The sequence below is a fragment of the Rhinoderma darwinii genome, chromosome 10, assembly GCF_050947455.1.
Source record: "Rhinoderma darwinii isolate aRhiDar2 chromosome 10, aRhiDar2.hap1, whole genome shotgun sequence".
Classification (NCBI taxonomy): domain Eukaryota; kingdom Metazoa; phylum Chordata; class Amphibia; order Anura; family Rhinodermatidae; genus Rhinoderma; species Rhinoderma darwinii.
In genome coordinates, this window is record NC_134696.1 from 93,561,703 (window position 1) to 93,574,936 (window position 13,234).

At 43.8% G+C, this 13,234-nt stretch overlaps 1 protein-coding gene across 4 annotated transcripts in view; it reads right to left on the minus strand.

The window, feature by feature from the left end:
• DEDD2 (death effector domain containing 2) overlaps positions 1-13,234 on the minus strand; it is a 69,180-nt gene that overhangs the window by 15,248 nt on the left and 40,698 nt on the right. Inside the window, exon 1 of one of the 4 annotated variants that reach the window (XM_075840299.1) lies at positions 12,202-12,302. The exons of 1 other annotated variant lie outside the window; for it this stretch is intronic. The gene's annotated coding sequence lies outside the window, so the exon portion shown is untranslated. Of the gene's footprint in view, positions 1-11,975; positions 12,083-12,147; positions 12,303-13,234 lie in introns of those variants that run through there. 2 more of the 4 variants (XM_075840301.1, XM_075840300.1) reach the window with 2 other exon arrangements.

Sequence of the window (13,234 nt, forward strand, 5' to 3'; positions counted from 1 at the left end):
AAGAAAATTTATTTTGTGTCGCCAAATTCCGAGAGCCGTAACTTTTTTATTTTTCTGTCGATTAAGTGTTAGGAGTAGGGATGCACGGTGCATCGAAACTTCGATACTGTTTCGATACTGTGCATCCCTAAACGGTTCGATACCGCTATTTCCTGTATTTCGATACTGAGCTGCGCAGCCGCACAGCTCAGTATAGTAATACATGAATGTATGGGAGCGCGGCTGCGGCTGTGTAATTCAGCCACAGCCCCGCTCCTGAGTCATGACATGTGCGCGCGGGGTCAGGATGATGCGATACGGCCAGCGCTGCACTAATGAGCGGCGGCACTGAAGACAGAACATGGCGGGCGCACTGCAAAACACCCCTATGTTCTGTCCTCAATGCCTGAACCGCCGCTCATTAGTGCAGCTCGGCCGCATCACCTCATGCTGACCGCGCGCGCACTTCCTGTCAGGAGCGGGGCAATGGCTGTATTACACAGCCGCAGCCCCGCTCTATAACGGTGGAGATCAGAGAAACCTCTCATCTCCGCCGTTATTACCCTGAATGCTATGATCACAGCTGACTGCAGCATTCAGGGGAAAGTGAGAAGGGGGGATGCCCCTGGATCGCGTCACAGGGAATTCCTGTGACGCGATCGAGGGCCATACCATATATGGGCAGACAGCCCAGGGTCTATTGACGGACCCCAGGGCTGTCTTACCATATTTCTTGTTGTTAGGACATACCCAAGTATGTCCTAACAACTGCCTGTGTGCTATCTGTCCACAGGCTAATGTACTGGTATATATCTGATATATGTCAGTACATTAAAGTTTAAAAATAAAGTAAAAACAAAGTATTGTTAAAATTTAAAAAAAAATACACATTCACCTTTTTTACAATAAACATTAAAATAAGTCTCAATACATAAAATACACACATTCAGTAATGGCGCGGACAACAATTTTTTTGCATCATTTATGATGTGTGCGCTGTAAAAAAATGAAATAAACACGGCTTTCATTCACTTATTAATGTGAGGCGCGAGGTGCGATGAATTTACCCTCCATGTTCCTCACATTAATAGTAATTAACCCCATCATGTACCTCGCACATTAACCCATTATGACAGAGAAACATGATGGGATTAATTACTATTAATGTGAGGCGCGTTCAAAATTCATCACACGTCGCGCCTCACATCAGAAAACTGAAGAATTATTTTTTTTATTACTGTTGGCAAAAGTATCGAAATTGGTATCGAAATCGCAATACTAAACGAAGTATCGGTATCGAAGTCCAAATTCTGGTATCGTGACATCCCTAGTTAGGAGTGCTTATTTTTTGCGGGATAAGCTGTAGTTTTTAATAATACCAATTTTGTGTAAATGCGATGGTTTGATCGCTTTTTATTTCATTTTTTGCGGGAGATTAGGTGACCAAAAAATAGACATTCTGGCGTTTACAATTTTTTTCACCGGCGGGTTAAATAATGATATATTGTAATAGTTCAGACTTTTACGGACGCGGCGATACCAATTATGTTTATTTTTTTTATATGCTCTCGGGGGAAAATGGCAAAAGGGGGGTTTTTTGAACTTTTAATTTTTTATTTTTTTTGCACACAAAAAAAACCAAAAAAACTTTAATTTTTACTTTTTTTCTTAGTCCCCCTAGGGGACTTCAACCAGCGATCGTTAGATCGCTTACACGATATACTGCAATACTAATGTATTGCAGTATATCGTGATTCTGACAGTCATCTATTAAGCCCTGCCAGAGGCAGGGCTTAATAGGTGTACAAAGATGGCGGACCTGGGGGCATTCATTAAGCCCCCAGGCAGCCGTAGCAACCATCGCCCCCCCGCGATTGCGTTGCGGGGGGTGCGATGAGCTGTTAGAGGGGGTCACCCACCTCTTTCTGAGGATTTAAATGCTGCGGTCGGTATTGACCGCGGCATTTAACTAGTTAAACTAGCGGGATCGTGCTCCAGCGCGATGCCGCTAGTTACTCTGAAGTGTCGGCTGTAACATACAGCCGACACCGGCATCGTAATGAACGAGCTCACTGCGTGAGCCCGCTCCATACTTCCCCTACCCTACTTTGGTTATGGATATGTCAAATGTCGGGAAGGGGTTAAAGAGACTGGGTCACCCCATTATAAGTGCCTTATCACCTACATAAGGAGATGGGCGCTATAATGTAGGTGACAGCGGTGCTTTTTATTTAGAAAAACGATCTATTTTTACCACGTTAGGAGCGATTTTAGCTTTATGCTAATGATTTTCTTAATGCCCAAGTGGGCGTGTTTTTACTTTAGACCAAGTGGGCGTTGTGGAGAGAAGTGTATGACGCTGACCAATCAGTGACCAATCAGCGTCATACACTCCTCTCCATTCATTTAGTCAGCGCATAGTGACACGGCGTTATTCACTATGTGCTGTCTTCTAGACAGAAAGTAATAAGCATAAAGCTAAAATCGCTAATAACGTGGTAAAAATAGATCGTTTTCTAAATAAAAAGCACTGCTGTCACCTACATTACAGCGCCGATCACATTATGTAGGAGACAGGGCACTTATAATGTGGTGACAGCCTCTAAACAAATGCATCGTATGCACCAACAATGCGCTTTCCCATTGATGTCAATAGGAAGCTTGAATCATGCGTTTTTGATGCATTTTTCGGCGCGTAAAACAAAAAAAACCTTAACACACCGCGTGTGAACAGGGCCTTAAAGGAGTTATCTAGCACAATAAAATTTATATAGCAATTATTCTATAACTATATTAAGTAATTTACTAGAATACTGAAGTGTCCTCGTTCGCAGATTGAGAACACAGTCGTGTGTTCCTGGAAGTCCTGTAGTTCATTCAGGAGTGATGACGCAGTGACACGGGGCCACGTGACTAAGATGGTTGTCCGTGTTGGCGCATCATCAAATCACATGACTGCTAAGGGGCTGGCACAGTGACGCTGTTGAGGAAGTAAGCCAGCACGCCTCCACTCTACTACGACAGCTTATGCACAATGTGGGCAGGGATAGAGGAGCACAGGTGATAGAAGGGGATGCCAGGATTTGTGGTTTTACAGTGCACGCTGAAACTGCAAGTCCCACCTCATTAGCAGAAGACAACAAGCGGTTCTGGCATTACATCGGGGTGCTGCAATAACATAAAATTATGTTTTTGGCGACTCAAACTACTAGTAGCCATGCTTGAAGGTGTTTGCAGGCGGTTTTGTGGATTTTTTTTTTTTTTCAGGTCCCCTGGATAACCCCTTTAAATGGTAACATAGTAATAAATTCAAATATATTAAAAGTAGCTGCAAACCAAATCCACACACTAAAAATGTCACCTCATAATAAAACCACTCAAGAGACTAAGAAAAGAGCAGCTAGCACTCCATTGGGTGGGGTACAGCTCTCTCACCAAGGCGACGTATGGTACTTTTCTTTTTTTCACTACAGCAATGGAAAGCTGTAGAGATTTACTAGCACAGCACTGTGAATAGAATGCCTAATGATCAATAAACCAGGAGTAATCCCATCCATAAGCCGCTCATTAATCACTTCTGACTACATTACCCCACAAGCGAATCATATATATTCGCCATCCCGACAAAAGTGTCTTGATAAGGACACAGAAAATATAGCTCATTTCTGTCAATCTATAAATATACAACAGGTGTTAATTCAACACTGCTCTGATCAATGATGTCTATACAACTCTTAATATTAATCCAATACCCTAGTGTGTCTTACACGTACAGATAAAGCATGCACTGTTTCACCCACAGGTCCTCTTGTAAAAAGATGATTCTAGCCTATTCGTAGAACTTGCTCCAAACGCACACAAAGCAATCCCCAATGCATGAGTAAATATCAATCAGGCCTATCCAGAAACAGAGCAGAGGACACTGGAGATGGCGTAGGGTAAATTCAGAAGCGACAGTTCTGCTTTGCTTTTGCCGCTGCTGTTAATTACTAGATTCCAGATATTAAAGAGACTGTCACCACATTATAAGTGCCCTATCTCCTACATGATGTGATCGGCACTGTAATGAAGGTAACAGCAGTGTTTTATATTTAGAAAAACTATTTTGACCAAGTTGTGACGACCTATTTTAGCTTTATGCTAATGACTTTCTTAATGCCCAACTGGGCGTGTTTTTACTTTTGACTAAGTGGGCGTTGTGGAGAGAAGTGCATGACGCTGACCAATCAGCGTCATACACTTCTCTCCATTCATGTAATCAGCACAGCGTGTGTTGTCACTTACACCCACATTAACGTTACTAAAGTGTCTGGAGAGTGAATAGACATCGCTTCCAGCCAGGACGCGATGTCTATTAAACACTCCCGACGCTTCGGTAACGTTAATGTGTGTCACTTCCTCGAGATCACGCTTGCTGTCTTTTACAGTGAGATCCAATTCTGGTTTATTATTGCTTAGAAATCTACAATGTACCGTTCCTGTTATTTATCCTATAAATACATGAATAAATTGACAACTGGGTGTTACTAGTTGGGGCGTGTCCCAACACAGACTGACACTGTCCAATCAGTGCTGGCAGAGTGAGACTGTGTAGGGACACACAACTTTAACAAAGAGAATGGTAACAATCAGTCAATTTATTCAAAAATATTCAAGTCAAGAGCAATAACAGAGGAACGGCACAATGCAGATTTCTAAGAAAAGATGGTCCAGAATTGTTATTTAATCAGGAAAACAATCATTTACTAAATTAGACATGTCAGGAGTGGTGACAGGTCCTCTTAAAATTCACCTTAGGCAGGATTGAATCTTCAATTAATAGGTAATATAAGGCTGGATCCACACATTGCATATGTGTTGCAGATTTTGATACAGATTTTTGAGCCAAAGCCACAAGTGGTTTCAAAAGCAATGGAAAATATAAAGTGAGAAGTTATACTACTTCTTCCTCCTGGATCAACTTCTGCCGTTGTCTCAAAAAACCTGCAACAAACATGTGATAAGGCTACATGCATATGTTGATGAGAATTTGATGTGGAAAATCTGTAAAACCTGTCAAACCTGTCAAATCCACATATAAACACAGGTAAAATATTGGCGGAATTTATATTTTGATGTGGAAACAGTTTTATGTCAAATATGATTATGGGACTGAAAATCAAGACAAATTTACGTGTACAAAAATCCTGCAAGGTGTAGAGAAGACTAGGGACGTCACGATACCAGAATTTGGACTTCGATACCGATACTTCGTGTAGTATTGCGATTTCGATACCAAAATGATACTTCTGCCAACAATAATTTCTGATGTGAGGCACGTTGTATGATGAATTTTTAACCTCCACATGCCTCACATTAATAGTAATTATCCCCCTCAGTCATAATGGACAACATTGGGTTAATGTGTGAGGTACATGATGGGGTTAATTACTATTAAGGGGCACATGGAGGTTCAAAATTCATAATACCTCGTGCCTCACATTAACAAGTTAAAGAAAGCAGACTTTATTTAATCTTATAACAGTGTAAACAAGAATGACGCTATAAGGCTATGTTCACACGGGGTATTTTGCAGGAGGAATATCTGCCTCAAAATTCCATTTGGAAGTTTGAGGCAGATATTCCTCTCCCTGCACGCCGATTTTCGCGCCGTTTTTCGCCTGCGGCCATTGAGCGCCGCGGGCATAAAACAGTGCGAAATACGCTTTCTCTGTCTCCCATTGAAGTCAATGGGAGGTCAGAGGCGGACGCGCCCGAAGATAGGGCATGTCGCTTCTTTTTCCCGCGAGGCAGTTTTACTGCTCGCGGGAAAAAGACGCGACGCCTCCCATTGAAATCAATGGGAGGCGTTCTCGGGCCGTTTTTGCCGAGTTTTGCGATGCGGTTTCCGCGTCAAAAAACTCGGCAAAATACTCCGTGTGAACATAGCCTAATTGTGTTATTACGGTCGCAACAATACCGAATGTGTATATTTTATGTATCAAGACTTATTTTAATGTTTTTTGTAATGTGTGTGTGTTTTTTTTATTTTTTATTTAACATTACTTTATTTTTTTTTAAACTTTAATGTACTGGCATATATCTATATGACAGTACATTAGCCTGTCTACAAATAGTACACAGGCAGTTGTTAGGGCATACTGGGGTACAGGAAATATGGTCAGAAAGCCCTGGGCTGTCTGCCCATACATGGTGTGGCCCTCGATCGTGTCACAGGAATTCCCTGTGACGCTATCCAAAGGGCATCCCCCCCTTCTCATTTTCTTCTGAATGCTGCGGTCAGCGTTCATCGCAGCATTCAGGGGAATAGCGGTGGAGATGAGAGGTTTCTCTCATCTCCGCCATTACAGCGGGACTGTGGCTGTGTAATAAAGCCACTGCCCCGCTCCTGACAACAAGTGCGCGCGCGGTCAGCATGAGGTGATGCGGCCAGCGGTGCACTAATGAGCGGCGGGGCAGCGCCGAAGACAGAATGTGGGGATGTTTTGTAGAGCGCCCGCCATGTTCTGTCTTCAGTGCCACCACTCATTAGTGCAGCGCTGGTCGCATCCCTTCATGCTGACCGCGCGCACTTCTCAGGAGCGGGGCAATGGCTGTCTTACACAGCCGCAGCCACGCTCTCATACATTCACGTGTTACAATGCTAAGCTGTGCGGCCGTTATCGTGCATCCCTAGATAAGACTACGTGAAATGTCATTCAGGCTATTTTCATATAGCGTTGGAGGCTCCGTTAGGGGCCTCTGTCAAGGATCTGATTCAAAATGGCAGCTTTATCATTTTATTTTTTTTCTTTAACTCAAAATAGGACTTAATGTGCTAAATGACTATTCTAGCTGCAAACGTCTGTTTTTTAATGCAATATCTACATAGGTGTATAGAGGCCCATTTCCAGCAACCATCACTCCAGTGTTCTAATGGTACATTGTGTTTGCTAACTGTGTTAGAAGGCTAATGGATGATTAGAAAACACTTGAAAACCCTTGTGCAATTATGTTAGCACCGCTGTAAACAGTTTTGCTGTTTAGAGGAGCTATAAAACTGACCTTCCTTTGAGCTAGTTGAGAATCTGGAGCATTACATTTGTGGGTTTGATTAAACTCTCAAAATGGCTAGAAAAAGAGAGCTTTCATGTGAAACTCGACAGTCTATTCTTGTTCTTAGAAATGAAGGCTATTCCATGCGAGAAATTGCCAAGAAACTGAAGATTTCCTACAACGGTGTGTACTACTCCCTTCAGAGGACAGCACACACAGGCTCTAACCAGAGTAGAAAGATAAGTGGGAGGCCCCGCTGCACAACTGAGCAACAAGACAAGTACATTAGAGTCTCTAGTTTGAGAAATAGGCGCCTCACAGGTCCTCAACTGGCAGCTTCATTAAATAGTACCCGCAAAACGCCAGTGTCAACGTCTACAGTGAAGAGGCGACTCCGGGATGCTGGCCTTCAGGGCAGAGTGGCAAATAAAAAGCCATATCTGAGATTGGCTAATAAAAGGAAAAGATTAATATGGGCAAAAGCACACAGACATTGGACAGAGGAAGATTGGAAAAAAGTGTTATGGACAGACGAATCGAAGTTTGAGGTGTTTGGATCACACAGAAGAACATTTGTGAGACGCAGAACAACTGAAAAGATGCTGGAAGAGTGCCTGACGCCATCTGTCAAGCATGGTGGAGGGAATGTGATGGTCTGGGGTTGCTTTGGTGCTGGTAAAGTGGGAGATTTGTACAAGGTAAAAGGGATTTTGAATAAGGAAGGCTATCACTCCATTTTGCAACGCCATGCCATACCCTGTGGACAGCGCTTGATTGGAGCCAATTTCATCCTACAACAGGACAATGACCCAAAGCACACCTCCAAATGATGCAAGAACTATTTAGGGAAGAAGCAGGCAGCTGGTATTCTATCTGTAAGGGAGTGGCCAGCGCAGTCACCAGATCTCAACCCCATAGAGCTGTTGTGGGAGCAGCTTGACCGTATGGTACGCAAGAAGTGCCAATCAAGCCAATCCAACTTGTGGGAGGGGCTTCTGGAAGCATGGGGGGAAATTTCTCCCGATTACCAAAGCAAATTAACAGCTAGAATGCCAAAGGTCTGCAATGCTGGAATTGCTGCAAATGGAGCATTCCAAGACCAAAGCAAAGTTTGAAGGAGAAAATTATTATTTCAAATAAAAATCATTATTTTTAACCTTGTCAATGTCTTGACTATATTTTCTAGTCATTTTGCAACTCATTTGATAAATATAAGTGTGAGTTTTCATGGAAAACATAGTAAAAAATAGTGTAGTACCGTGTTAGCCAGAGACAATATGAAATGTTAAATACTTTTGTGTCAAAAAAACACATGGAAAACACAAAATTGTCTGGATGACCCCAAACTTTTGAGCGGTAGTGTGTGTGTATATATATATATATATCTCTTATGTGTATGGCCAGGCTCACAAGTAGAAGGCTATGGCCAACCAATGGTGGGTTTTCCCACCAATAGCATTGAATGCAATCAAAGTCTGATTAGTGCGGTGTGACTGCTGTAAAAAGTAAAGTTCTTCTTGGGTTTCTCCAACCAGGCACAACACAGTGTCTAGTCAGGAGAGGAACTGTATCTGGGAGAAACCAAAGGGGCTGTGGCCCCCTTCGTTCTCGGAAATGACTGAGATCAACCAACAGCGATTGAACATTAAAGGGGTTTATTTGGGATTTTAAAATGGATTGTCTATCCTTACCATAGGCCATTAGTATTAGATTGGTGGGGGTCGCCAATCATCTGTTTGAAGGGGACGCGGTGCTGGTAGGAGTGCTGCAGCCTCTGTAATGTTTAAATAGATTTCTGTTCGTACTTTGCACACACCGTTACTTTTGTAGTGGCTGTGCAGTGTATTGCAGCACTGTCCAATTCACTACGGATAGGCCATCAATTTTAAAATCCCAAATAACCTCATTAATGACAGATCTAGTCGATCTATTGATGTGGCGTTTTTGTGAGTGTTTTGTGGTGCTTTTTAGTAGTGCAGCCAGATGCAGCTTTTGTGGAAAAAGACGGAAGCGCAAAATTTAAATTGACACCTTTTGCGCCTTGAATGGCGTGAACGTTGCACTGTGGACTTGAGTCATATGATCATCTTTTACGGACATCATGCGGCATATGTTTGTAAGGATCATCAATGTGACACAAAAGCTTAGACCGCGGACGGCCAGGCGAGATAGTGATGTGGATGAAAGCTGCTCTACCGTGACAAGAAAAAATATTTAAGGAGTAAGAAAAACCAAATAACTACAAATGAAACATAAAATACTTTCTGTCATGGTGGATGGCGTTTCTAAGTGCAGCCAGATGTTACATTAAAGTCTATAGTAAAATATCAAACGCTCCACACACAACTGTGTTTTGGTTTGTGGCAATTTCGTGGTCAGTGGCGTTTTTTCACACGACACTTGACAAGCATCGTATGTTTGTAAGGATCGTCAGACTGGCGTTTCATAACCAGAGTGATGCTGTAAAGAGTCAAGTGACTCGAGTCCACAGTGCGACTATCACAACATTCAAGACTTAAAAGATGTCAAAATTGCACTTTGGTTTTGAGTCACATGCCCATATTTACAGGCAGCCAGTCTGACGATCCTTACAAACACACTCGCGTGATGCCAGTGACTCAAATCCACGGTGCGACTTTTACGCCATTCAGGACTCAAAATAGGTCAGTCGTACTGTGGAATCGAGTTGCAGGACCATCTTTACAGGCATAACGCAACAGGTTTGTTAAAGAGGCTCTGTCACCACATTATAAGTGCCGAAGTTACCGTTACAGAAGTGTCGGGATTGTGAATAGACATCGTGTCCTGGCTGGAGGTGATTTCTATTCACTCTCAAAGCACTTCAGTGAAGTTAATGTGTTTGAGTAAGAGACAGCAAGCGTGGTCTTGCGAGATCACTATGTGCTGAGTACGTGAATGGAGATGAGTGTATGACACTGATTGGTCAGCGTCATACACTCCGCTTTACAACGCCCACTTGGTCAAAAGCTAAAAAACGCCCAGTTGGGCATTAAGAAAGTCATTAGCATAAATCTAAAATTGCTCATAACTTGGTCAAAATTGATTGTTTTTCTAAATAAAAACCACTGTTATCTACATTACAGCGCCGATCACATTATGTAGGAGATCGGGCACTTTTCCGTAAGTCCCATAGAACTGAATGGTGGTTACGGAAACAGCGTAGCTCCGTAATACATGGTTGCAAATCACACGCTTCAGCCACAATAGAGCGGTAGAACGTGGTTGAGGGGGCCCCGTTCTAGAGATAGGTGCAAGTCCCAGAGGTGGGTCCCGCATCTATCTGACATATCCTTTGGATATGTCATAAACATCTCTAAGGCAGGGGTCACACAACCTATTTTCAGACGTAATGGAGGCGTATTATGCCAAGAATTACGTCTGAAAAAACGGCTCCAATACGTCGGCAAACATCTGCCCATTCATTTCAATGGGCTTTACGATGTTCTGTGCCGACGACCTGTCATTTTACGCGTCGCTGTCAAAATACAGCTCGTAAAATTACAGCCTCGTCAAAAGAAGTGCAGGACACTTCTTGGGAAGTTTTTAGAGCCGTTTTCTCAGACTCCAATGAACAACAGCTCCAAAAACGGTCGTAAAAAACGCAGCGGAAAAACGCGAGTTGCTCAAAAAACTTCTGAAAATCAGGGCCTGTTTTCCCTTGAAAACAGCTCCGTATTTTGAGACGTTTTTGACTCTACGTGTGAATATACCCCAAGAAGAAAACCCCTTTTAGGGTATGTTCACACGGCAGCCTCCGTTACGGCTGAAATTACGGTGCTGTTTTCAGGAGAAAATAGCTCCGGCATTTCAGCCGTAATGGCATGTGCAGGCGTCTTTCGCTGCGTCCATTATGGACGTAATTGGAGCTCTTTTTCTATGGTGTCAATAGACAACGGCTCCAATTACGTTCCAAGAAGTCACAGGCACTTCTTTGACGCGGGCGTCTTTTTTACAGGCACTTCTTTGACAGCGGCGCGTAAAAAAAAAAAAAATGACCGTCGGCACAGAACATCGTAAAGCCCATTCAATGTTTGCCGACGCTTTGGTGCCGTATTTTCGGACGTAATTCGAGGTTAAAACGCCCGAATTACGTCCGTAAATAGGGTGTGTGAACCCAGCCTTAGGACGGTCAGACTGGCGCTTCGTATGGCGCGTTATGCCCGTAAAGGGGGTCATGTGACTCGAGTCCTCAGTGCGACTTTGTCATTCAAGACTCAAAAAGACGTCAAAGTCGCACTGCGAACTGAGTCGCATGACCATCTTTTACAGGCGCCACTTAACACCTGAAGCGCCAGTCTGACGACCCTTCCCAACACGCCGCGTGATGCCCGCAAAGATGGTCACGTGACTCCAGTCCACAGGGCGACTGACATCTTTTGAGTCTCGAATGTCGTGAAAGTCGGAGGACTTGAGTCACATGACCATCTTTACGGGTTATACAAAGCGCCAGTCTGACGATCCTCACAATCTTCGCGGCAGTGACTGGCGGTGCCCTTTGCCCTTATAAAAAAAAAAAAAATATTGCAAAAACAAAATACCGCACTGGCAGGAAGTGCCTCCCACAAGGGGGGACTGGCAGGATATTTTTACCCGGCAGCTGACATACACGGTAGATTTCCAACAACAGTTATTAACCACAACAAAGTAGAAATAAAGGATAATAACATACTATTCTCCCCTTTCTCGCCATTGAGGGTGAAACAATCATCATTAACCCCTGGGTGGCATGCTGCGAGGATCAACACCACCAATCATTATCCCTCAGCCAAAGCTGCCTGTCATTATCAGCCAGTACATGATGAAAGGAGTAAAAAGCGTTATTACTCCTCACTATGGAGGCGATGGGAGACGGAATCAACCGCTATTACCACACCAGGGAAGCAAGGAGTCACTGCAGCCTCACGGAACACGATGTGGAGACGAAAAGAAAGAATATTTACCTCATAAAACCGTCCAATAATCTACCGGGACCTATTACCACAGACATATCACGGCCGCCATGTCACTTATTACGTCCCGTCGCCATTTTCCGCACTAATATTCATCTTCAAACCACCCCGACGACGACAATACGGTTGGCACTTTCTTACACAAGGCTCAAACCCCGCTTACCGTAGACGGTCGTCGAGGACAATTCGAACTAAATGATGAGCACAGTCCAGTTACCTCAGCGCTTGTCAGGTTCTGGTATTTTCCACCGAGCAGTGCGCAAGCGTAGTAAACACCGTGACGTCACTGGCTGCTAGGGTTTACGCCTCGATCCGCCATCTCGTGATTGGCGCATGCGCAGAGCGGAGTTCGGTGAGGAGATAATGCGCTGTCACGCAGCACAGCGGAGTTCCCACGTGACTCCCAGTGCAAGGGGCTTGCCTAGGAGTTCTCTGTTTACAGAAGTCCTATTCACAAAGGGCAGATACGCCGTTTACGTAAAGGACGTCATTGAAGCAATGCGGAGAGAGGAATGCCTGGGTTGCTATGGCGACCTACTACAACGGCCTTGTCAGTAGAGCAGGCCTGAGCTGCCAATTTATTCTGGTGATAGTAAGGTCTTGTTCACACGGTGCCCCAAAAAAAGATGTTTTTGTAAAGCGCTTTTTAAAGCACAGGCGTTTTGATGTGCGTCAAAAACGCGCCAAATACACGCCGTGTGAACAAGGCCTTATAGCCAAAATTGGCCTGACAACAGTAATAGTAGCCTATTGACTAGCCAATATGGGATTTAAAAAAAAGTCACGTGACTTAAAGGAATTGTCCATCAAGGACAACCTACTTTCCTGAGGCAACTTCTCCGGTGAGACGATTGCCGGGGGATTGATTGCTGGAAGCCATAGTGGCAAGCTACGCACAAGTCCACATTTTTGGGAAATGTATTATTTCATGATCATGTAACAGTTGTGCCACGTCCTCTACAGAGAGAGACGCTCCTTTCCCTTGGTTAAGAGGAGGTTCAGAGCAGGACCCCCGCTATGACGTCTCTTTGCCTTAATATAGCATAAGAACAGGGGTCCATGTTGCTTTCTGCATTCATGTTCATAGCTACTTTCAAAATTCTGCTGGTTGCCCTTGGAAACAGACAGCGGTTTGCTGTCAGTCATGTGATCTAACACCTTAGAACAAAAGCTCAAATACTGTCAGCCAAACAGTCCTAAGGACTTGACAGGTAAAAATCCAACAGCTCAATGTAAGACACCGAGAAACA